Below are 20,906 nucleotides of genomic sequence, written 5' to 3' on the forward strand. Positions count from 1 at the left end.
ACCGAGTAGAGTAACCAAAAGCGTACAATCGTGACGAATGCCAGTCATCCATTTTGGCAAGTATACACCGTAAAAGAGAAAAAGAACACCTTCGCTCTCATTTACGAAGTGTCATTGAACACATCGCGCGCCACACAAACTTGACCGCGTCATACAAATGAAACGGCGGCTCCGGCGACTCATCCAGTCGAATAAATAAATGAAAAAGAATTAATCGAACGACAAGATACGGCAAATTGACAAGTAATAACCATTACCTGCGACACAGTATGGCAGGAGCGACGGTGAAGCCGGATTCGGTCTCGGACAATTATCTGCGCCCCGCGAACGAGAATTTGCTTATTAACTCAACATGTAAAAAAGTTTCGGTCGACAAAACGTCACTTTAATAGCGACACAGAAGCAATGTGGGCTCAGAAAAATTAAGGGGAACTACTTGGAGCACACCACACCGCAGTACAGGTGGAAGGAAAAACTTTATGCATCACGCCGGTACACTAATAAATATTAACACGTAGAGTGTACGTGTGCGCGCGTATGAAACCATTTTTTTAAATGATGGCGGAAGTGACGCAAGGCACGGTGTTGCCCTGCTTCCGGGGAATGAAACGAGTCTTCTCTCGTTGATCGTCCGCATTCATGAACGATTCAACATTGATATTTCCAATTTATTTTTCCTTACACTCCCGTGTGGTGTGCTCGAGTAGTTCCAGGAATTGTTCCCAGCCCGCAATTGCTGTCTGCGTGGCTATGAAAGTGACGTTTTTGTCGACCGAAACTTTTTCCGTTGATTCGCAAATGCTCGTTGGTTGCGCAGATAATTGTCCCCGCCAAATAATGTTGCTTTCGATTCCATTTTGCCGCAGCTCGTTGTTCATGTCGTTATTTTGACATTTATTTGACTGAATTAGTCACACACGGACCCGCAGTCGTTCGTATGACGCGGTCCAGTGTCTCCTGCGTGCGCTGTGTTCAATGACACTTGTGTGTTTATGCTTGGCTAATGGCTAATTTTTACTGTGCTTATTTCTTTGTAAGTGGGGGAAAAAAACGTCCTTTACCACACACAAAAAATGGAGATTGTCAGCTTGTCAAGTATCTGCTAGAACTACTCGCTCCTCAATACCGAAGAAGACTTGAAGACGCGGCGGCGGCCGAGAGCCAACAGAGCATCCGCCGCGCCGGCTTCCTCCTTAAGAGAATGAGTAATCTGCACGCGGGCAGCCATTTGCCGGCTGTCAGTCAAAGTCCCCCGCGAGCCGGCCGCCTCGACTATCAGCCCTCCGCCCGCCCGCCACCGAGCCCCTGGTTCCCCTCTCTCCTCGCCTCTAATACCAATTTAAATCGCTCGCGACGTGCCTTTTCCTCCCGCTGCCATTATTCAAAAAGATCATAATAGTTTTCCCCGTGCCCAAAGCACAAAAAATCAATTATTTCCCCACAAAGACTTGAAAGTACTTAGCTCGGGCCTGCGAGGGGGAAAAGCTGTGGGTTATATCAAATTGAAACTGCACTCATTACACAGGCACACAATTAGTTACCTCTGGTCCGCCCGCCGCGCTTTAATTTCCGCCGCCGGCATATCTGTATTATACAGAAACAAGCATGCAAATGCTATTGTCGGGGATTTAGAGAAATCAATAGGATGGCTGGCGAGCGGCGTTTGGTGGCGCCGTCACTCAAATTGTGCTGCCGGCGCCCGATAAAGGTCTGAATTCAAATTAGCGCCCGAGCCGGCCGCTGACATCACAAGTTGACATCCCAATAAAAGGCGCGGCTTCATGATAGTTGTCATTTATTCCCGCTCGCGCCAATTTCCTCTTTGCCCGCCCCGCTTTCTGCTCATTGTGTGCACTTGTGCGACTGGCTTTTGCATAAAGGGATTAGGGGAGCCTTAATGACAAACTATAATTGTTTTTTTTTTTGTTTTGGTTGTTCCCCCCCCACCCCCCCTTCTCCTTCTTCCTCCTCCTCCCAGCATTGGCTCGGTGCTTGCTTGCGCCTGTGAGGGAGAGACACTGAAAATATGTCTTGAATCAATGTTTGATGCACACGGAATGCACCGTTGAAATCATATTGCGCACGCGTCCGTTTCTAGAAATCCGAAGACAATCGGTGTGCCGGTGACAACTGCGGTGTTACGAAATGCGTCCAGTCATGAGCCAGGAGTTGCTCGTCAACAATGGACGCCGGCCCCCTTTTTGTTCCACGCACCCGCACGCACACACAATCATGCAGCTGCTGACTTAAGCCCGGCCAGTCGACATTAATACACGCGGATTAGCCCCCCCCCCCAGTCGGAATATGCAGCCGCTCTCAATGTTTTAATTGAGGAAAAGCGCATCTGAAAAAACAAACAAAAAAAAAACTCTTCATTTGCCCCTTTGACATCGATAAGACGACGCTACGGTTTCAAGGTCTCATTCGTGTAGGAAAAGGCTTTTATTGCCACGCATGTGTCATAGTTTATTTTATTTTATTTTTCAAAATCTCTAACATCATTGGAGCATCGGCCATGCTATCTTCAGAGCTGGTCATATCAAGCTCTATACACTATATAGATATAGATATGTATCTATATGTGTACATATATCTATAGTATAGATGTATACATACAGTATATATGCTCCCCCCCCCCCCCCCTTGTGAGGATAAGTGGATCGTAAAATGGATGGATGGACATGTCTTTCGCAGTAAGGCATCGAAATTGAAGGAACACCGCATCCGGTGAGTGTGTCGCGCGAGAACTCAAATGTAGGTTATAGAGGCCTATGAGACCTGCCCCCCCAACCCCCCCTCCTGCACCCTTTCACCTTGTGTGCCAACGAGATGTTCACTTGGCAGCCCTGCCCAAAGCCCGCTTCCCGCAAACAAAAGCGCCGTGCCCCGGGCTGAGCCAGAATGAAGTGGGCCAAAGTATGCAGGGGAGGGGAGAATGTGCCCTTTGTTGCCCCCCCCCCGGCCCATTCTCTCCACCGCTCACATCCTGCACCCCCCCACCCCACTCCCACAGTGGAGAGAGCTGACCGGGAGGGGGCGCCGTCGGCCTCATTGAGCAGCGGTTAAACGTTTTCACAGCGGCACAAAGCAGGCAGGTGCGCGGGCAGCCCAAAGAAGAAGGCGGGCAGAACAACAGGTTGACCTTAAAGGGACAGTCATCATGTAGCACCATTACACCGCCCGCCCCCCTCCCCTCCTCAACAACCCCCCCCCCCCTCTCTCCACCCCCACCCTCCCTTCAGCACTCACTCTCCTTCTTGCCTCATCTGGCTTTCTTGGTGGTGCTCGCTCACCGACATGCGCGCTACTTTCAGCGGCAGGCGAGCTCACAGCTCACTGGCGCTCATTTCGCATAGATGCAAGTCAAGTGCAAGTAAAACACACACACCAGAGGGGCATATAATACCGCAAATCACACATGCTAAGATAAGCACTCGTGTCATAATATGGACACACTCAGGCGGGTGCACACATTGTCTTTCTTCTGGACCAACCAAGTGTGTGATGATCAGTCGGAAGGCCGGAACGGGGGATGCGGCGTGTTTGCGCGCCTGCGCCTGCGCTATGGTGGGCTGGCGGCGCCGCTGGCTCACTTTTGTTTAGCGACGCTCAAGGAGCAAATCTTATTCTCACTAAAGGCCTTTTCGATTTTTGATTGAGCAACACGTTGTCGGCGGCAGTCCAAATTTGCAGGCCGCCGCCAAAAACCGCCAAATGGCGTATTTTCGTCGTCCGCTGCGGTAGCGAAGCTACGTTTAGCATTTGACGGAGTGCGGGCGGGGAAACATGCAGCCCGCGGGTCACCCGTTGGAAATGTCCGTTAAAACGAGGTGAGCGTACCGCACGCCTCCATGATCGCTCTTGATTTCCCCCCCCCAACCCCCACCCCCCTTTTTCTTCATATTTGTGTTTTGCACAACCAATGCATGATCGGCTGCATTATTTAGGCAAAATTTTTGACGACGGATGTGCTCTTTTCTCTGCTAGATGTGCGCACACACGCACACACACGAAGCTTGTATGCAGACAGGCCATCCCAGCGCTGTGCCATTAAACAAAGTAAACAGAGCTTCAAATCCCGCGCGGCCGCCTCGCTGATGCGACGAGATCTTACCGTCAGCAAATCAGGTCGCATCTGACTCAAGTCGGACGAGCCGGCCGGCGCGCCGCTCGCCCGTTGTCCTCCATGCTGAGGGATGACAGACGGCGCGCACTCGGGACCGTTGAGTTCATTAGGGACTCCGCCGTGCACGCTTTGGACATGAGCAGTCGTCTTTTAGTTGGCGAGAAGCCTTCGTGTGGCCGATGCTGGAAAGATTTCCACGGTGCCTTCATAGGTCCAAAAAAAAAAAAAAAAAAACAAGTCGAGGCAGCCAGCGAAGGAATGCCAGAGTAGGAGTTGGTGGATGTGCTCCCTCAGTCAGGAGGCCAGCAGCGGCATGATGGAGCAACTGGAGACGCTTGATGGAGGATTGGCTGACTCCAAAGTTGAGTGATCACTTGAAGAGGCTGGCAAATACCTGAACCAGGACGTTGACTAAAACCAGCTCAGGTTCCTTGAATTGACGTGGCCGACGAAGGTGCGTTGCGTCCACATATGTCCTCTGGTCGACCTCGTACGTGACACGTTGGAATAAGCCCTCCTCACATGTCTTTTTTTTTTTTATATATATATACTTTTCGCAGCAGTCTTTGAAGACGCCAAGCATCCAGACTGCTTCAGGTAATTGTGGCCGGTCCGCGGGGCCAACCTACCCATTAATAGTCGTTCACATGTGCCAGACCTATTCCTAAATTGTCTAAGAGGGGATTCCCGCAGCCTCCGACTTGTTCTCCCGACGTGTCGAGTTTTACTTGCGGATCGCCATTTAAAGGATTAGCCGGCTTGCATTCCTGCGTAATTAGACACCGCGGCCGTCAGTCGAGCAGGAACCAAAAGCGGATTGGCCGACGCGTCAAACCGGCTGCGTTTCTCGGGGGGCCGACGTCCCCGCCGGCCATTGTGCCCCATTGAATCGCGAGGAAGCCGCTCGCCCAAGCGGAGGGAAGCTAAGCTCGTCGCGAGGGGCCGCCGATGTCGACGGCGAGGAGGCCCAAGCCATCAGGTTGTCGCGCGGCGCAGAAAAGCCAAATGATCGAAAAACGCAAAGTGAAAACGTTTCTCGGCGTCGTGTCTTTTCCGTCACGTCGGGTATTCAAGCTCCCGCGGCATTACACCTCCATCCGGGTTACGGTTGGCGGAATTTCCGCTTACCTGAGTTCCGCCAACGCGTAATATCGTAGTCGAAACGTTGAGGACTAGCTTTTTATGACGGGTGAAGGATATTCCTTTTCATAGAATTGCGGGGGATGGGAATATTTACTGTATTTGAAACTTTTGTGACCGGGTGTGGAATTACTCGGTCGCCACGCAGACGCCATTATCCACGCCGCTGAAATCCGACGGCTTTTATGAATTCACCGATTCGACCGCTGTGATTTTTGCGCCGTGACATTTAAAGCGGAGACCGAAACCGTTAACGCTAATGGAAAAAGGAAAACGCTGCGTTATTTCATTATTTCTGCTAGATAAAATGGTCGCACGTTCCAAACCGCACGCTTTGTACCGACGTGAAACGTCGATTGAGTCATTTTCCGTCCCGGTTGCCTTACGCGCAAATCTCAAGGGCGGATTTGAAAGGCTCATCGTACGCGGGAAGCTTTGGCCACAAAAGTCCGGCGGCTTCAAACGCTCTCGATCATTTCAGCAAATGCACGACGAAGCCCCCAAAAAGTTTGGGTGGCAAGCCAGCGGCCTTTGCGTCCTGCGGCGGCGGCGGCCACGTTTGACATTCTCCTCCGAGGCGGTAATTGCCGCGCGGCGGACAGCGAGAAAAGATCAGCGGCAAGATGACAATGAGTCACCCGCAAAAGGTCGTGAAGATACGCGCGGCGGCATTCGGATCGGCCTGACGAGAGCGCGAATATGCAGGCGGGGGTGGAAATGAAGTGTGCATAAGGGCTTTTGTTGTTTTTTTTTTTCTTCCCCCTCGCTTGGCTTCTCTCTTTCCCCGCCAATCTGGCCGTGAAATCTACTCTCGCCACCAGTAATTACAAGGAACAACTTCATCTGGCTGCAGCCCAGATAAGGCCGTCCCCGAGATCTTTATCGCCGTCATGGCAGGACAAACGCCTCCTGCCCAATTCGGCCCTAATCTCCTGCGTAAACAATACCGATATTTCACCGCCGCCGAGGAGGGAGAAGGGCGGGAGGAAGGTTTGAGTCGACGACGACTCCGCCACCGGCAAAGATGGAGCTACAAAGCGATAGCATCGCCCCCCGACGGAGCCCGCGTGCGTAATGATGTTCCGTGGGCCCCGCCTCTTCGGCTTATTCTTTTCATCAAAGCCTCATTTTGCTGCGCGCATCGGTCGCATTCGGCGCTCTCCGCGTCTTCCCCGCCGGCCGACTGTGAAATCCAAAGCGAGGATTTCAAACTTTGGCCGACATGCCCGATTTTTTTCGGATTTGGCGCCTTATTGCGTGGTTGCGATCGGTAACCTCTCGGCTGTGGCACGGTGGTCCTGCGGTTAGCGCGTCGACCTCACGGTCCAGAGGTCGTGGTCGGAGTTCGCTTGTTCTCCCCTTGTGTGGATAAAGCGGTTCGCAAAATGGATGCTTGGATGGAACCTCGCTGCCATCGTTAGCTTCGCAACGCATTGTCTCAGCATTTACATGTATACACTGTGGACTGCAGTATTTACATTATGCATCGCATTGTAGTTGCACCATGTCTGCGGGGGTGGGGGTGGGGGGGCGGATCTTCCTCTTTCCTATTCAACTGTGAATCACCCCCCCCCTCTCCTGCGGGGGCCGCAGGCGCCGGACTGGGTTGAGGAGGATGAGACGTGACCGTTGATTTAATCACTTGTACCTCTCCAGCGCAGGTTAGCGAGGCGCCGCGCCGCCGCGCCGCTGTCGCCGGTGTCACCTTAAACGCCGGCCGGCCACTCTGCGCCGAGTGGCTAAACCAGCACGGACATTTCTGTTGTCATCACAACACAAACGGCAGTGCTGAGGCCATCTGTTTCCAGGGGAAAGTGTCCAATAAGCAAGTTGGCGGCCCTTTGCTCTTTTGATTTGACTCGACTTTCTCCCGCGCGTGGACTCCCGGATGCCGGCCGTCTTGGCGAGCGCAAAAAAACCAGAAAGGCGCCTATTTTCCCATACGGAGGGACAATTGAAATAAGTGAGTGACGATGAACCTCTTGCCGTATTCCCGTTTTTGCGTGACTTGGCCACCAGGGGGCAGTATGACTTGAAGGACCTTTCGAATGGTCCCCCGGTACCACCGTGACCGTCGACGCTCTTTGTTAGCCCGTTCATGGCGTTTTTGCATCGTGCGTTAGTATTAAGCCGGTGGAAGGCAAGCTTTGGTGCTTGTTTTAAATACACGAAGGTGTAAGCGACTTGTTTTTTTACGTTGCCTTTGACGGTAATTCCCACTCTCCATTTTGGAGAGTTTTGTTCGCTTCGGCTCTGTCGCTGATTGATTGATGAAGACATCACATGAATGATCCTCAAATTTGAGAAATGCTCACTTGACGACAATTTTGTTCTTTTTGGGAGCTTCAGAATGCGGAGATGGGATTCGGTCGCTGTTGACCGCAGAGCTGGATCTACTCTGCGAGATCGATGGAAAAAGCCTCAACTATTTGCCTTAACGCTGGGGTGTCCAAACTTTTTGTTTGAGGGCCGCCTAGAGAAAAAAAAATGCAAGGACTTGAAAATGCGTCCACTTTTTTTGAAACACCCTAAAGGTCTTAAGGAAAAGAGTTGAGGATTTTTTTTGGGGGGGGGGGTGGCCAACAGCCCTCTGGATCTCGCAGCGTAGATCCGGTTCTGCTTGAAATGGAAGGTGGGACGCAAATGGCCCCGGGGCCTTAGTTTGGAGACCGGTAGTTGAAACATTCCATTTTTTATTTTATTTTTTAATCTCTATGCTGGCCTCAAATAAAAAAGTTTGGACACCCCTGGTGTTGACAACGTGAAATTAGATATGGGCCAATTCAATTTCCACAAATGGAATGGAGGAGGAGGGGGGAAGAGGGGGGTGGGAGAGGAAAAATCGGTGACGACGCCACTGTGGTCTTATCTGCAAGGGACGAAAGTGCTGAGTGTGCAACGGGAGAATTGTCTTCACGTCTGGATTGTGTTCAGTACCAAATGAGACATCAAAGGGGCATTTTCCATTCAAATGGGACACCCCCCCCCCTTGGATTGGACTCTTAAAAAAAAAAAAAAAAAGAGAGAGAGAGATTACATTGAGACCGTGTGAAGTTTGATGTCACTAAACAGAGAGAAGCGTGTTTAGCGAGCGCCGAGTAATGAGTGCGTCACGTGATAAGCGTTTAATCCCGCGCCGTGTTCTTTGTTGCGTTGAAACATCAAAACAGGGCTGACAACATGACCGGCTTACTGGCCGTCCCTCCGGGGAGAAACGCTCGCTGCGTCAACAGCTCCACGCCTCGTTAGGTACGCTAGTGGCGAGTTTGCCAGAAAAATGCAGCGACAAGACGTTTTGCCACAAAGGAGCGGCCGAGCGGCTCCTTTGTGAATGGCGGAGGGGATGACCAAGGAGTCGCTCCGGCCCTGTGATTTTACAGCCGACGCGGTGTCTCGATGGGGTCGGTGACCGAGGCGGACGGACGCGTCTCTCGGATGTGTCACGGTTCCGGGACAAAAGCACCTCGGCGCCGTGACTCACGCGCGCTGGGCTCGCTGACTCGGCCTTTCCCGTCCATCCGACTTCGGACGTGACTCAGTGGGCGCCGAGGCCAGCTGGGATTGGAATGGAGACGAGTCGCGATTGTTTTGCGATGGATCCCCATCTCGTTGATGCAATATCTCTCAAATGTATTTCTTTTGAAGCGGCTGAGTTGACTTTTGTGAGTTTTTCCGAAAGGAAGCCCACCAAATGGTAAGAATGTGAATGTGGTACCATCTTGGCTGCCTTTAATGCTTGTCGTGGGAGCCCGAAGCTAGTTGCCATGACGACCGTACTTTGTCTTCTAAATGGCAGATGTACAGGTGGAAATGCCCCCACCCCCACCCCCGCCTCCAAAAAAAGTCAACCTCTACTTCACGCCGTGTTTCCGCGCGCGGTGCCGACGAGCGTCTTTCAAGTATTTGCCCGACTCTTGACCTTTGCACCCCGGTCGACCCGCCCCTCAAATTATGATTTTGTCTTCCCGGCTTGCCGCTTTGTTTTTTGTGCAAAATTGGCAAGCGCAAGCCCGAAACGTGCGAGCGGTGAGTAGCGGAGCGGATGCAAATGTGCGGCCAGACTGGCCTTTGCTCGCTCGCCGTCCGCTCTTGACCGTCGTGGCGCCGCCATTCGCACGGCGCAACGCCGGCGAGTCGAGGCACACCAAGGCCAAGCTCATTAAAGTCGGCGCATTAAAAGTGCGCCGGGCTCTCATCCGGCACGGAGGAAAGAGACATCAGTGATGATACCTTCCCCCGCCCTACCCCCCCCCCCCCCCTCGCTTCACTTATCCTCCGCTCCCCCTCAGCTTTCTGGGGAAAATTACAACCTGACTGCTCGCTTTAATCCTTCAGCATCCAAGTGAACGTGACAGGCTCTTCTTTGTGTCGCCACCCCCCCACCCCCCCCCCCCCCACCCCAAGGCCCCCCTCACTCCCGCCTCGTCCGCGCCGCCCCAACCTCCTCGTGTCGCTTTCTTATCATTCACCCGATGCTTCAAGTTTTACCGTGTGACAGCACAAGTGGGTTTAGAGGACGAGGGGGGGGGGGGGGGGGGGGGCGGTGGCGGCGTAGGTAAAAACAAATCAGGCTCAAAGCCCAGCTATCAGCCCCGTCTCTCCCTTTCCTCGGGAAACAAACATGACAACGAGCCCGCTATGAGCAGCGCCGGGCGTGCGTGGTGAAATCGCCGCTCCGCAGCGGCAAAGTTACGAAAGGAAGAAGTAGAAGGAGGAAAAAGGGGGAGGAGCCTGCTGCAGCCGAATAACAAAAGAAACGGACGCTAGAAAGAGCTCCAAAATCCACAATGCGCTTGGAGAGCAGCCAAGATGAGCAGCTTTGGCCACATATCAAAATGGAGACTCGTTTGTTTCTTCAAACGTCGTCGCCCAAAAGAGCGAAAGCGGCCATGAATGCTTGCCCACATTTGAGGTTTTCCACAGGATGCGGAAAAGGTGGCGCAAAAAGATCGGTGTTGCGTCGCGTGTTCGCAGGCCGAAGGGAACACCTTCGCTTTTCCTCTCTGCCATTTAATAGCCTCGTCGGCGTGCCCCTCTCTCGAAAGACGTTGTCACCCCCCCCGCCCCCCCCCCCCCCCCCCGAGGTAGCGCGCCCCTCTTCTCCCATCGAGCGGCCCGCCGACGGCACGACAGAATTGGGGGATTAGGCGCAACTCTTGCAAAAGTCCACATTGATCACATAATTTACTCCTCTGTGTCAAGCCACAATGCTATTGATCAAATAATTCCATATGCGGGGCAAATTGCTAAAATGGGGCCGCCGCGCTCCAAGCGCCGGCCCTAATGGCTTTGCCATTGATTGCGGCCGGGCCCGCCGCGCAAACAAACCCCGGCGGAGGCAGAAAGGACGCCGCCGTCGAGCGGCCATGGCGGCTCGTCGCTTCGTTTGTGTGCCCGTCTCGCATCATTCGGGCGGCCCACTTTTTCAAGAATGACCCGAAGGTGAAGCCCCGGGGGGCCGGTCTCGTTTGCCGTTTTGACCGTGCTGTCGGTGGATGGGCAAAGCCAGCGGATGGCCTCTTTTTCCCAGAAATTGGAAGCATCGGCGCAGCTCCGGAGCTTGCCACCGTCGGTTTAGTCTGGCTGGAAGACGGCCTTTGCCGTCGTCAGTCTATTGAGCGGCTGAGCGAGTTCCAGCCAACTTCCTGCCCAGTTACTTTTCGATCGCCGGCCCCGCTGCTCGGAGAGACCGGCCGTTGACTCCCTCGTGTCAAACAATGAAAAAAAAAAAAAAAAACCTGAGCCGAAGCTCCGGAGAGATGACGGAAAATTGCGGCAACGGCGACGAGCTAGCAAAGTCGTGGACGTCCGCTACGGTTGGGGGGGGGAGATGATGGAGTGTGACAGCAGAGGAGAGAGGGTGAGAGTCCCGCTGGTGGCGAGCCGTCCGAGTGCGACGCCTCCTGTCTCGCCGCAACAACGGGGCCGTGGCGTGCGTGACAGCGGCTGTCAGCTTCTGTTACGGTCCCCCCCCGCGCCACCTCCGCCGTGGCGTCAGGCCCGCGCCAAAGTCAGCGGTACCAAAATGCTACTTTGCCAAAAGCTCTTTCCTTTCATTTATTTCTGAGCGCATCCCATTTTTGAGATCTTTGCATTCTTTTCTAGGAAAAAGACTTTTCCGTGCCTTGTAATTTATAGCTGTAGCGTTGCCTGGCATTTTTAGGTCATGTGTGGAAAATGCCATCAAAAGCAATCACTTAAAAACAAAAATTAAATCACAAAACGGCAAAATACACAGCACGGCAAGGGTTCATTGGTGAAGTCATGAAATCCTGGTCGTGAGCGTCATCTTTGGGCCGCAGAAAGTGCCGTAACCGTTGCGTTAGCACGTCAAAGGCATTTTGCATTACATGTTAGCATTAAGCTAACGGCCTTCCGTTAGGCAAAGTTGGTTGAATATTTCAAATTTTTCATTTTCTTTCTATCGCTTGTACAGTAAAACTGGGAGTGAACCCCCCTCTCCCCTCACAGAGAGACCTGGAAGCAAGAACTAAAAATAGACAGAAATGACGTCATGAACTGTGCGACTGCGCCCGCTATGTACGCCGTGGCCACCAGGGGGCAGTATGAGAGCGTATCCTTCGTACGCTTAGACGGGAAGAAGACGGTCGCAAGTGCTCAGGGAGCCCAAGTAATATTGGCGACGTTGTCTTTTGCGCAGACTATCCATTGGATCAAATGCGCTTACAAAAACGGGTTGTAGCGCCACCTGTCGATTTCACTGGCGGGTGTATTTCTCATGCGCCGAGTGAGTTATTTTGAAACGTAGCTTTTGTGGATAGGGAGGCTGTTGCGCGTTTTGTTTTTAACCGCGGGATAAGATGTTCCGTGTTTTGGCGAGGCCCCGAGCGCGCCGCCGAGTTCAAAGCCACACCACTTAGGCTGCGCCGCTGTTGTTGTGAAAGTCATGCGGCCCGCGCAAACACCGCGCCGCCGCCGTAATCTTTAATCTGCCGCGCAAACAGTCCCAACTTTTCTGGAAGGGCTTTCCGTGCCCTTTCTGAGCAGGCTGAAGCGAGCCGCAGAGGATTTGCGTCCATTCGGCCTCAGATTATTGCGTCCGCAGCACAAAGTAAAAAAACAACAAAAAGAAAAGTACATATGCAAAATGTTTGGCGGGATTAGAGGACACTCGGAGTTGAGAGGCTTCGCAGTTGTTTTGTTGTTGTTTTCGTGGCCGGCGAATGCAATAACACATCTCATTTGTTTTCACGTTCCGTCCGGAACGGCCGTTCGAGAGACGACACCAAGTTTGGACTCATCTCACGCCAGACGTTTTCTCTCAAAGCGGGAGGAGCGCTTTTCTTCATTTGTCGCTCTTTTCGTCCAAAATCTAAGAACCTGGATTCCAAGACATGTCCCTGGTTTCGGGGGTGTTGGTAGCGGACTGGATGTGGAGGTGTCCATCTTGGCCTCCTCGCTAACCTCGCCGCATCCATATTCATGCGTGTGGAAGCAGCGGCGAGATGTGGAACATCTCCGTGTCTCATTTGCATCGGATAAATTAATAAGGCCGCACAATCGAGTGTACCGTGTGACCGTCTGTGTGTGTGTGTGTGTGTGTGTGTGTGAGATGGCCCGACACTGGTTAAAATTGCATGACGGTAGGCGGACTTGTATGCAGACGAGAGTTGCGATTGGTCCAGTCAGGTGTTTTTTTTTTTTTTTTTTTAACGTGAGGAGACAACAGTGTGCGCCAAAGAGAGAGAGAGGAACATGAAGTGCTGCACATGGGAGGGGCCCCTCCCCTTCCTCTCCCCCCTCCTCCTCCGCCGCCATCGCCCTCCACGCAATAATGAATTTCAAATAAGTTGTTCTCTTCAGGAGTAAGTGGCAGCCACTCCTTAAAGCCGCTTTGTCCAGATAATTGAGTTTCCAAAAGTTTGGAGGACGAGGAACCTCAAGAGAAGCGGAGGATGAGGTGGGGGTGGGGGGGCGGCGAGCTAGCGGCGGGCTAGCGGCTTTATTTAGGCCTTGATTGAGCCCGCGTATTCGTTGGTGCCAGGGCATCGCGACGATGCTTCCGTTCACACCGGAATTGGCGAGCCGCCTTCACGCCGCACCCGTCCGGCAGTGCGGGACTGATGAATGCTTCACGAAGTCTCGCGTCGCCGGCGTCGGTCCGCCATGGGCGAGCGCGCGGCGCCAAGGCGACGCGGACTCAATGAGATGCATTAGCGGCGGGATTTGAATTGACAATGTCATTTGCCGCCTCTTGGTCTTTTTCTTCTTCTCCCGAAGGGTGGGCGGGGCCGAGCAGCCGCCCGGGGGGTTTCCGTCATGAATATGTTGAGCGCCACAAACATCACATGGACCGCAGCGGGAGACTCAAGCCCCCCCAGTATCGCAAAATAAAGCCAACAAGGTGGGTAATTTGTTTTGAAGGCGGTTTTCCGCCAAAGTCCAACTGTTTTTCGCAAGCCTACGTGTTCAAAACCACCAAAAGACGAAAGCCTTTGCCCGCGTTTTACCGCAAAACTTTCAAAGTCATTAGCGTTCTTGCGCTAACATAGCACAGGTGTATTAAACTGCAAGATATGCAGTTTAATACACCCCAGCAATGTTTTTGTAGCATTTACACAGCTTCTTTTTTTTTTTTTAGACGCTCTGAAAAGGTATTTTAGTTGCCTGCTCATGCCTGCGGCCGAACTTGGAGGCGAGCCAGTGGCACGAACCTTTGACTCTGGCTAATTGGACTTCCTGTTTTGACGCTTGGCGGAAAACCGCCGTCGCTCGACATCCCAAATAAATCAATACACCTCTCATCTCCGGCTCGCGAGCCGAGGTGCAAGTCGCCGCCGTGCAAATGTCACCGTGCGAGCGCGTCGCTGTTGTCTGACAGGTCAGGTTGTGATGACACGCCTCTCTGCCGTTTCCGGCGACTTCTCCACGGCGCTCGGCCTTGAGCGACGTGAGGTCAAAGCGCTAATTGGCCTCCCCGGCCTCTTGTTTAGCGCCTGATTGTGATTGTGCGAAACCCAAACCTGGTAATTGTGCACGACGGGTCGGGACCGAGACGCCACCCGGCTTCCGCGCAGACACGCTCGGACTCGTCGTCCTTCTGCGGCCAAATCCTCCCGTTGACGTCGAGCGCGGTTGAAAGCGCTGGCTCTCGGCACAACTTTGCGTTTGGTGGAGTCGCGCGTCTAACCGATCGGATTCCGATTGACGGGACGCTGAGGAGGCTCGCTGCTCACTGCAATTACACGCGCTTGAGAAATGTCGTCGAGAAGGAGGGTGTAATCAACGCTCGCCGCCTCTCTCGCTCGCCATCTCTCGCACGCGCACACACAGCTGACATTCTTGCAACGATTAGAGCACACCTATTTTTTTATTTTTTTTTTTTTTCACAATGTACGGCATCGACACGAGGCAGTCGTCGCGTGTGGACGCGTGAAGCTCTGCCGTCAGACGGCCAACGGCTAGCAAACCCAAACCACTTACGCGCACGAGTAGCCGCGGGTGTGAAGAGCGCACGCGCAAAGTGTGAGCAACGGCCACGCTCGGGAATAACATTACATCCCCGCAGGCAAAATGTTAAGCCCAAGTGGAAGTGACAGAAGGAGAAGTGATTGACGGACGCGACCTTTTCGCGGAATCCTACCAGAAATTTCAATCCGCAATTTCCGTACTCGATGGGCTGCGGCGCAACGCGGGCATAAGAAAGCCGAGGCCGCGGCACGCGCGCCCATTGCCGTTTGAGTGACCTTTGGCCCTTCAAAGTGCAGCGAGCGGCTAACATTTCCCAGATGTTTTGTTTTAGCACATCGTCGCTGTGGGCTGGAAATATCCAAATATGGTCAATTTCTTTTTTTCTTTCTTTTTTTTCTCCCCACACAAGTTGAAACGATCGAGGGGGTTTTGCACGTTATTAACCAATTGAAAGTATCAATGGAAATCGCTCGCAATCTCCTCCTGCTGATGTTGATTTCTTTCCTCGTGTGTGTGTGTCTTTTCATAGTGCTCCGCATCTTGACCGATAACGACAAAACAAAGACTCGAACGCAGGCGACAACCTTTGGGATCGTTTGAGAAAAATGGCGCTTGCCGTTTTCTGACACCCAAGCGGGGCAACGCCAAAGGGGGGGTGCGCCTGCGCGGGTCTCGAAGGCATGGGGGTCTCTTACCGTGCGACATGGGGGTGTCAGTGAGTCGTCTCCACGGAAAAGAAGTGACACTGTGTGTGTGTGTGTGTCGAGATGCATCAGAGCGCAGGCCACACATTCCCCAGGCAGCCTGACCACGTAGTGCTTTTCGATGTTTTCATCTAGGACACGCGTGTGTGTGTGTGTGTGTGTGTGTGTGTGTCTGATGGCATCCGACTGTGACTAAAGGTGAATAAAGGAAGTACACTCGCACTTGAGCAAGCAGCCGTATGCCATTGCCCCCCCTCCAAAGCATCTGCAAGGTAAGTTTGCCATCCATCCAGCCGCACCAATGTGCAGACTGTCCAACAGCGCCGACAACTCCGCTGAACAAAAGAGCACTGTGAAAAATGCCCCCCATGACACGAGCGCCTCGGGGCTGTCCGGCGGCCAAATTCCTCCTGGTCAAAATGGGGGCGGGAGGACTCTTGAAGAGCTCCTGCCGACATTTTATGACTTTTTATGTTGTTGTTTTTTGAACATATTACGGCCATTGTTAGGCCACGGAAACATCAAAGCCAATCCAAATTTTCAACGGGACGCCAAAGGGCAGACTTTGCATCAAACAAGTCCCTTCATCTGCGAAAGGATGTCTTCTTCAAATAAGAGAAGCAGACACACAGCGGGGGGGCTCACTTCTGGAAGGATCGCGCCAATAAGATGCTCGCACACTGCTTCGAGGACGTCGGGAGCGGCCGCCGCGACGGTCTCAGAACAAGTCGACGCAACGGTAATTGGTTCGAGATCAACGGAGCTGCAATTAATTTACTTTGAGAGCCGGACAAGGCGGGCGCGGGATGGGGGGGGGGGGGGGGGGAGTAATCAGAAAAGCAATAAGGCCGAGGAAATGTGATGCAACGCCGCCGCCGGGGGCCGAGGCGGCATCTCGCCGCCGTCCCGTCGCCGCGGAATTGAAAAAGCACAACAGCGGCGCCGGTGTCCCTCGACTTAATAGTCGGACCGCAGCGCCGTTTAATGCCGAAGGAGGCCCCGGCTTTTAAAAAGCATTTAAAAAGAAGGCATGCAAATCACAGTGGTGCGCAAAATGAAAACACTTCCCACAACAGGGCCCTGCGGGACGCCCGGGAGGCGCTCGGGAATGCGCCGACGGCGGGGTGCTGTATAATGACCGCGGCCCCCGGACGGCGAGGTACGCGCTTGTTATGCTAAAAGGCGAGAGCCGTCGCTTCGGGTCAGCGGGGGGGCGGGCGCTGGCGTAAACACGGGGAGGGGACGCAACACCGGACCTTAATAAGCTGCTGCAAATGGCCGCCGTTAAAGGCGCTGACGAGAATCAAGACAAAGGCCTCCGCCGCTGAGTTTTTGGATCTTATTTTTTTGAAAGTCGCTTGACTCGGTTGGATTTAGATCGAGTGACCGGCATGTAAAAACGCCACATGAAAGCCGCGCGGCGCGTCAACGGGATGCGGCGCCGTCGTGTCGAGAACGGCTTCGCTTGCGTGGAATTTGCAGCGCTCATAAAAGGTGTCATGTCGCCAACGACGATAAGGAGCGCGCCGTTGGAGGAGAGCGCTCCGACGTGAGACGCGGCCTTTGTCTCTCGCGCCTCGCATTGTTTGGCGGGGTCGTTGGAGGCGCGACCTTTGAGGACGGAGCCGCGCATTTACCATTAGCTGACGAGTCGCCGCCGGAAAAGGATACACTTAGCCCAATTAAAGATGGGCCCGTTTTCCTTTCCCCTCGCCGTTTCTCCGCCGTGACATTTGAGAGTCGAGTATCCAGGCCTCCCCCCCGCACCCCCGTTCACACGGCCGCCACTTAGGCCAGGTAGGGAGAGCTCCGCCGCCATCGCCGCATTACAAATGGGCTTCATTCACCAAGGTGAAGTGCACGACGCCGATAAATGCGCTTGCTTGAATGTCAGCGCAGAAGCCATTTGCCGCCACTTGAACGGCCGATTGCAGGAAGGAGGAGGCGGAGTTTGAGACGCACCTGTATAAGGTGGCTAAGACCGGCTCATTTCCGCATGCTTGAGCAATGGAGCCACCTGAGACCTTTTGGCAAAAAACACGGCGGTTGCCAACGATGACTTAATCCTGCCTTTTCTCCTCCCCCGCTCAGGAAGGAAGGAGGAGTAACGCCATCCGATATTTACGGCCACAATGGCCTGTCACGCAAACGTTCTGATGATGGAACTTTCCGCGAACACAAAAGTGGACTTGCCCCACGTTCATTCCAAAAAGAGGGAGCGGCCTTGGGAAAAGGCTCCCTCGCCTCTGACCTTAGTTCTCGGGACCTGGAGTGGTGTCTTATTTTACTTATTTTATTGAACATTAAAAAGGGGCTCCAAACAATAAACAAGCAACAAAATGAAACTTCAACCAACAACAATCCAACTTGCTGCATCATAACAAAAAATAGCAGCAGTGAACAAAACATCCAATCCTCCTTGCTTTATTTTGGATTTGCAGTCAACAAAACTAAATACTTCAACTTGGAACACTTCTATTTGACCAGACATCATCTTTGACGGGACAGATAATAATAATAATAATAATAATAATACATTTTATTTATAAGCGCCTTTCAAGACACCCAAGGACACTTTACAATAACAAAAAAACACCAAACAATACGGGTTGAGCAGCGGCAGCCAAAACGCGCCAGCGTTCACCCAACCCGGAAGTTAGAAAGATGTTGCCACAATGCACTACAATCTACTCTCCGTTACTTTGATCAAACGGGGGTAGACGGAAGCTCGGTATTTCCACCAGCTCAGTGGATCAGCTGCCCTTGAAATCTGCGCTTCTTCAAGATCTGCCCGAATTTAGTGTTTTGTGTTTTCAGCACGCTTGGCTAAGACTGTAAATTCAATTCCGATTGCTTGCCAAACGCCTTTGTGGTTTCCCGGACAGTAGGGGGCGATACGAACTGAAGACATCCAATTCACCATGAAGAAGAAAAAGTACAAGCACAAGAACGGTACCACATCCGGTTCAATGAGTTCAAGTTTTTCCGCTGTCCGCAAGCCCTATTCTCAGTGAGTAATTTTAACATTTTAAACGGACTTCGCAGTTTATCTCTGAGTGTATAAATGTAGACGATTGGGGTGAGTTATTACGACACGTTGCTCCTTGAATTTTGTTGTTGTGACTCCACGAAAAAAAACAACGTCAGCCAAGGGGGCAGTGAGCGAGCAAGTGGACCCCAGCTGTCAATCAAAAAACAACCGCGAACAGCGTTTGACTTGAATAGTTTTCTGATTTGTTTCAAAACTATTCCCACAAATGCACCCGTGACTTTGTTCATTTAGTTTTCGAAAGGAGGTTGCTCATTGCACTTTAGGTGTGGGGAGGGGGCCGCGAGTGGATCGCTCAAACAGATTCATTGCGAGTGCGGGCACGTTTGGAAATGGACGGCTTGAAAGTCAAAGTTGAAACTTGGCTTGTAGCCGACGTGTGCACATTTTGAGCATGACGTCTCTGAGCCACACTTGGATTCTGTCCTTTTTCATCTCAAACTGCTTTAAACAGCAAAGCGTGTAATGGAAAAGGGGTTAGGACTGCACGACTGTCCGTGTTTTATGTTATGTGTTGTGTTTATTATTTGACTTGATGTGAACTGTTTTGTTAAGCGCTTTGTTACAGCTGCCGCTGTTGTGAAAGCGTCATATAAATCAGCATGTATTGTATTGTATTGTAAAAGTCTGCCACTTTTCGAAGAATGACTCGAATGAAAAAAACTTTTTTATGGACTACAGTGTGTGACTTTCCACTTTTGTTTTGTTTTTCTGCCTGACCAGATGAGTCGGATTACTGGGCCAGCCAAAGGCGCAGCTGCCAGACTCGGAGGACATGCGAAAGGGACGCCAACCTGAACCTACAGTAAGGCATTTTTAGCTGAAAAAAAAACGACCATGTATAGTAAGGCGTTTTTAGACGAAAAAAAGAATTGCGCTTCAGTGACATCAGACAGTCTTTTCACTGTTGGTCTCCACATGACTCAAAACTCCAGGAATCGAGCTTTGATGTGACCCAAGTGCAAGTTTGAGCTCAAGACTTTGAAAACGTGCTGCAATGCCCGCCCAAAAGAACTTCAATTTGACATCCACCAATTGCGGTGAGGCCCTTATTTGCATAACCCTGCCCACTTTCCAAGTTCTGACCAATCAGAATGTCTAAATTTGCATAACCCCGCCCCTTAGAAACCACGCCCTCATTTCCACCAAACTGCTTGTTATTGTCATGCTCCACTCAGGCAATCAGCATCATTCCAGCCAGTCCACACCCACTTTCCTGGATTTTTCTGCCTGAACTCCAGGACAAAAAAATTGGGGGGGGGGGGGGCGGAATTTAGAAAGAAACTGAAAATAATTTTGGTTAATTTTTTTTTAATGTTGGATTGTGGTGATGTGTTTAAAAATGAAGATGAGTTTAAGTGTTTTTTGTAATCAAGCTTTATTTCTTTTGCAGAATAGACAATCACAATAGGAGAGGAAAAAAGTTGCAAGTTGCTGGGCTGCGAAGTGGTCAGCTCTTAGGAAAAACGTGGGACGGGTGTGTTGACCTGAGAGGAAAGGCATCCGTGAGTTACACGCAAGTCAATTTCTTGTGCAGGCAAAGATGTGTTTGGCATGAAACTGACCAGGGAGATAGACTGTTGGGTCTTTTGAGAGCAGGAAGCCGATCATGTTTACTGCTACCTGGGGGAGAAAAAAAACAAGTCCAAAAAGTAGTCGTGATGGTGCATTGAACGAGTGTAAATGTCTCCTACTTTTCAGGCTCGCTCAAAGTTTGACTTCAGCACCTTGCGAATAACGGGAAGAAGAGCAAAAGGTGTTGCCTGGAGGTCTGTGCTCATAGGTGGACTCTGGCGGTGAGCAGGTGACTCCCTCTTGTGGCACGGAGGACCCAGAAACAATCTTCCTTCAACTCTGAAAAATGAAATGAGGCTTGTTGTGTTGGGTCTGTCTCAGTGACAGACTCGGGCTGCTGCTGTCTTCTTCCGTGAACAAAACGGAGGACATTCCACAAATTGCACCGTATTAAAAATATTCTTCAGTGTCTTTTGTGCATTTTTCCCCTTTTGAATTATCCCGCGGGCCTGATCAAACCTCCTTGCGGGCCGGTTCCGGCCCTGTTTTATACACCCCTGATGAATAGTGAGGCGTTTTTCGACGAAAAAAACGACAATGTATAGTAAGGCGTTTTTAGCCGAAAAAAAACGACCATGTATAGTAAGGCGTTTTTCAACGAAAAAAAACGACCATGTATAGTAAGGCGTTTTTAGACCAAAAAGAACGACCATGTAAAGTAAGGCGTTTTTAGCTGAAAAAAACGACCATGTATAGTAAGGCGTTTTTAGACGAAAAAAACGACCATGTATAGTAAGGCGTTTTTAGCTGAAAAAAACGACCATGTATAGTAAGGCGTTTTTAGATGAAAAAAACGACCATGTATAGTAAGGCGTTTTTAGTCGAAAAAAATGACCATGTATAGTAAGGCGTTTTTAGTAAAAAAAAACGACCATGTATA

General features: G+C 51.7%; 1 long non-coding RNA gene across 1 annotated transcript; it reads right to left on the reverse strand.

Annotated features, from left to right (window-relative positions):
• Nucleotides 1–19,923: 19,923 nt before the first annotated feature.
• On the reverse strand, nt 19,924–20,297 carry LOC127610491 (uncharacterized). Its single transcript, XR_007964873.1, has 3 exons — nt 20,146–20,297; nt 20,017–20,074; nt 19,924–19,938 (listed from the first exon to the last, which is right to left on the reverse strand). It is a non-coding gene; the product is annotated as an uncharacterized LOC127610491 (long non-coding RNA).
• Nucleotides 20,298–20,906: the final 609 nt, after the last annotated feature.

Source organism: Hippocampus zosterae, chromosome 11 (assembly GCF_025434085.1).
Source record: "Hippocampus zosterae strain Florida chromosome 11, ASM2543408v3, whole genome shotgun sequence".
In the NCBI taxonomy this organism is placed as follows: domain Eukaryota; kingdom Metazoa; phylum Chordata; class Actinopteri; order Syngnathiformes; family Syngnathidae; genus Hippocampus; species Hippocampus zosterae.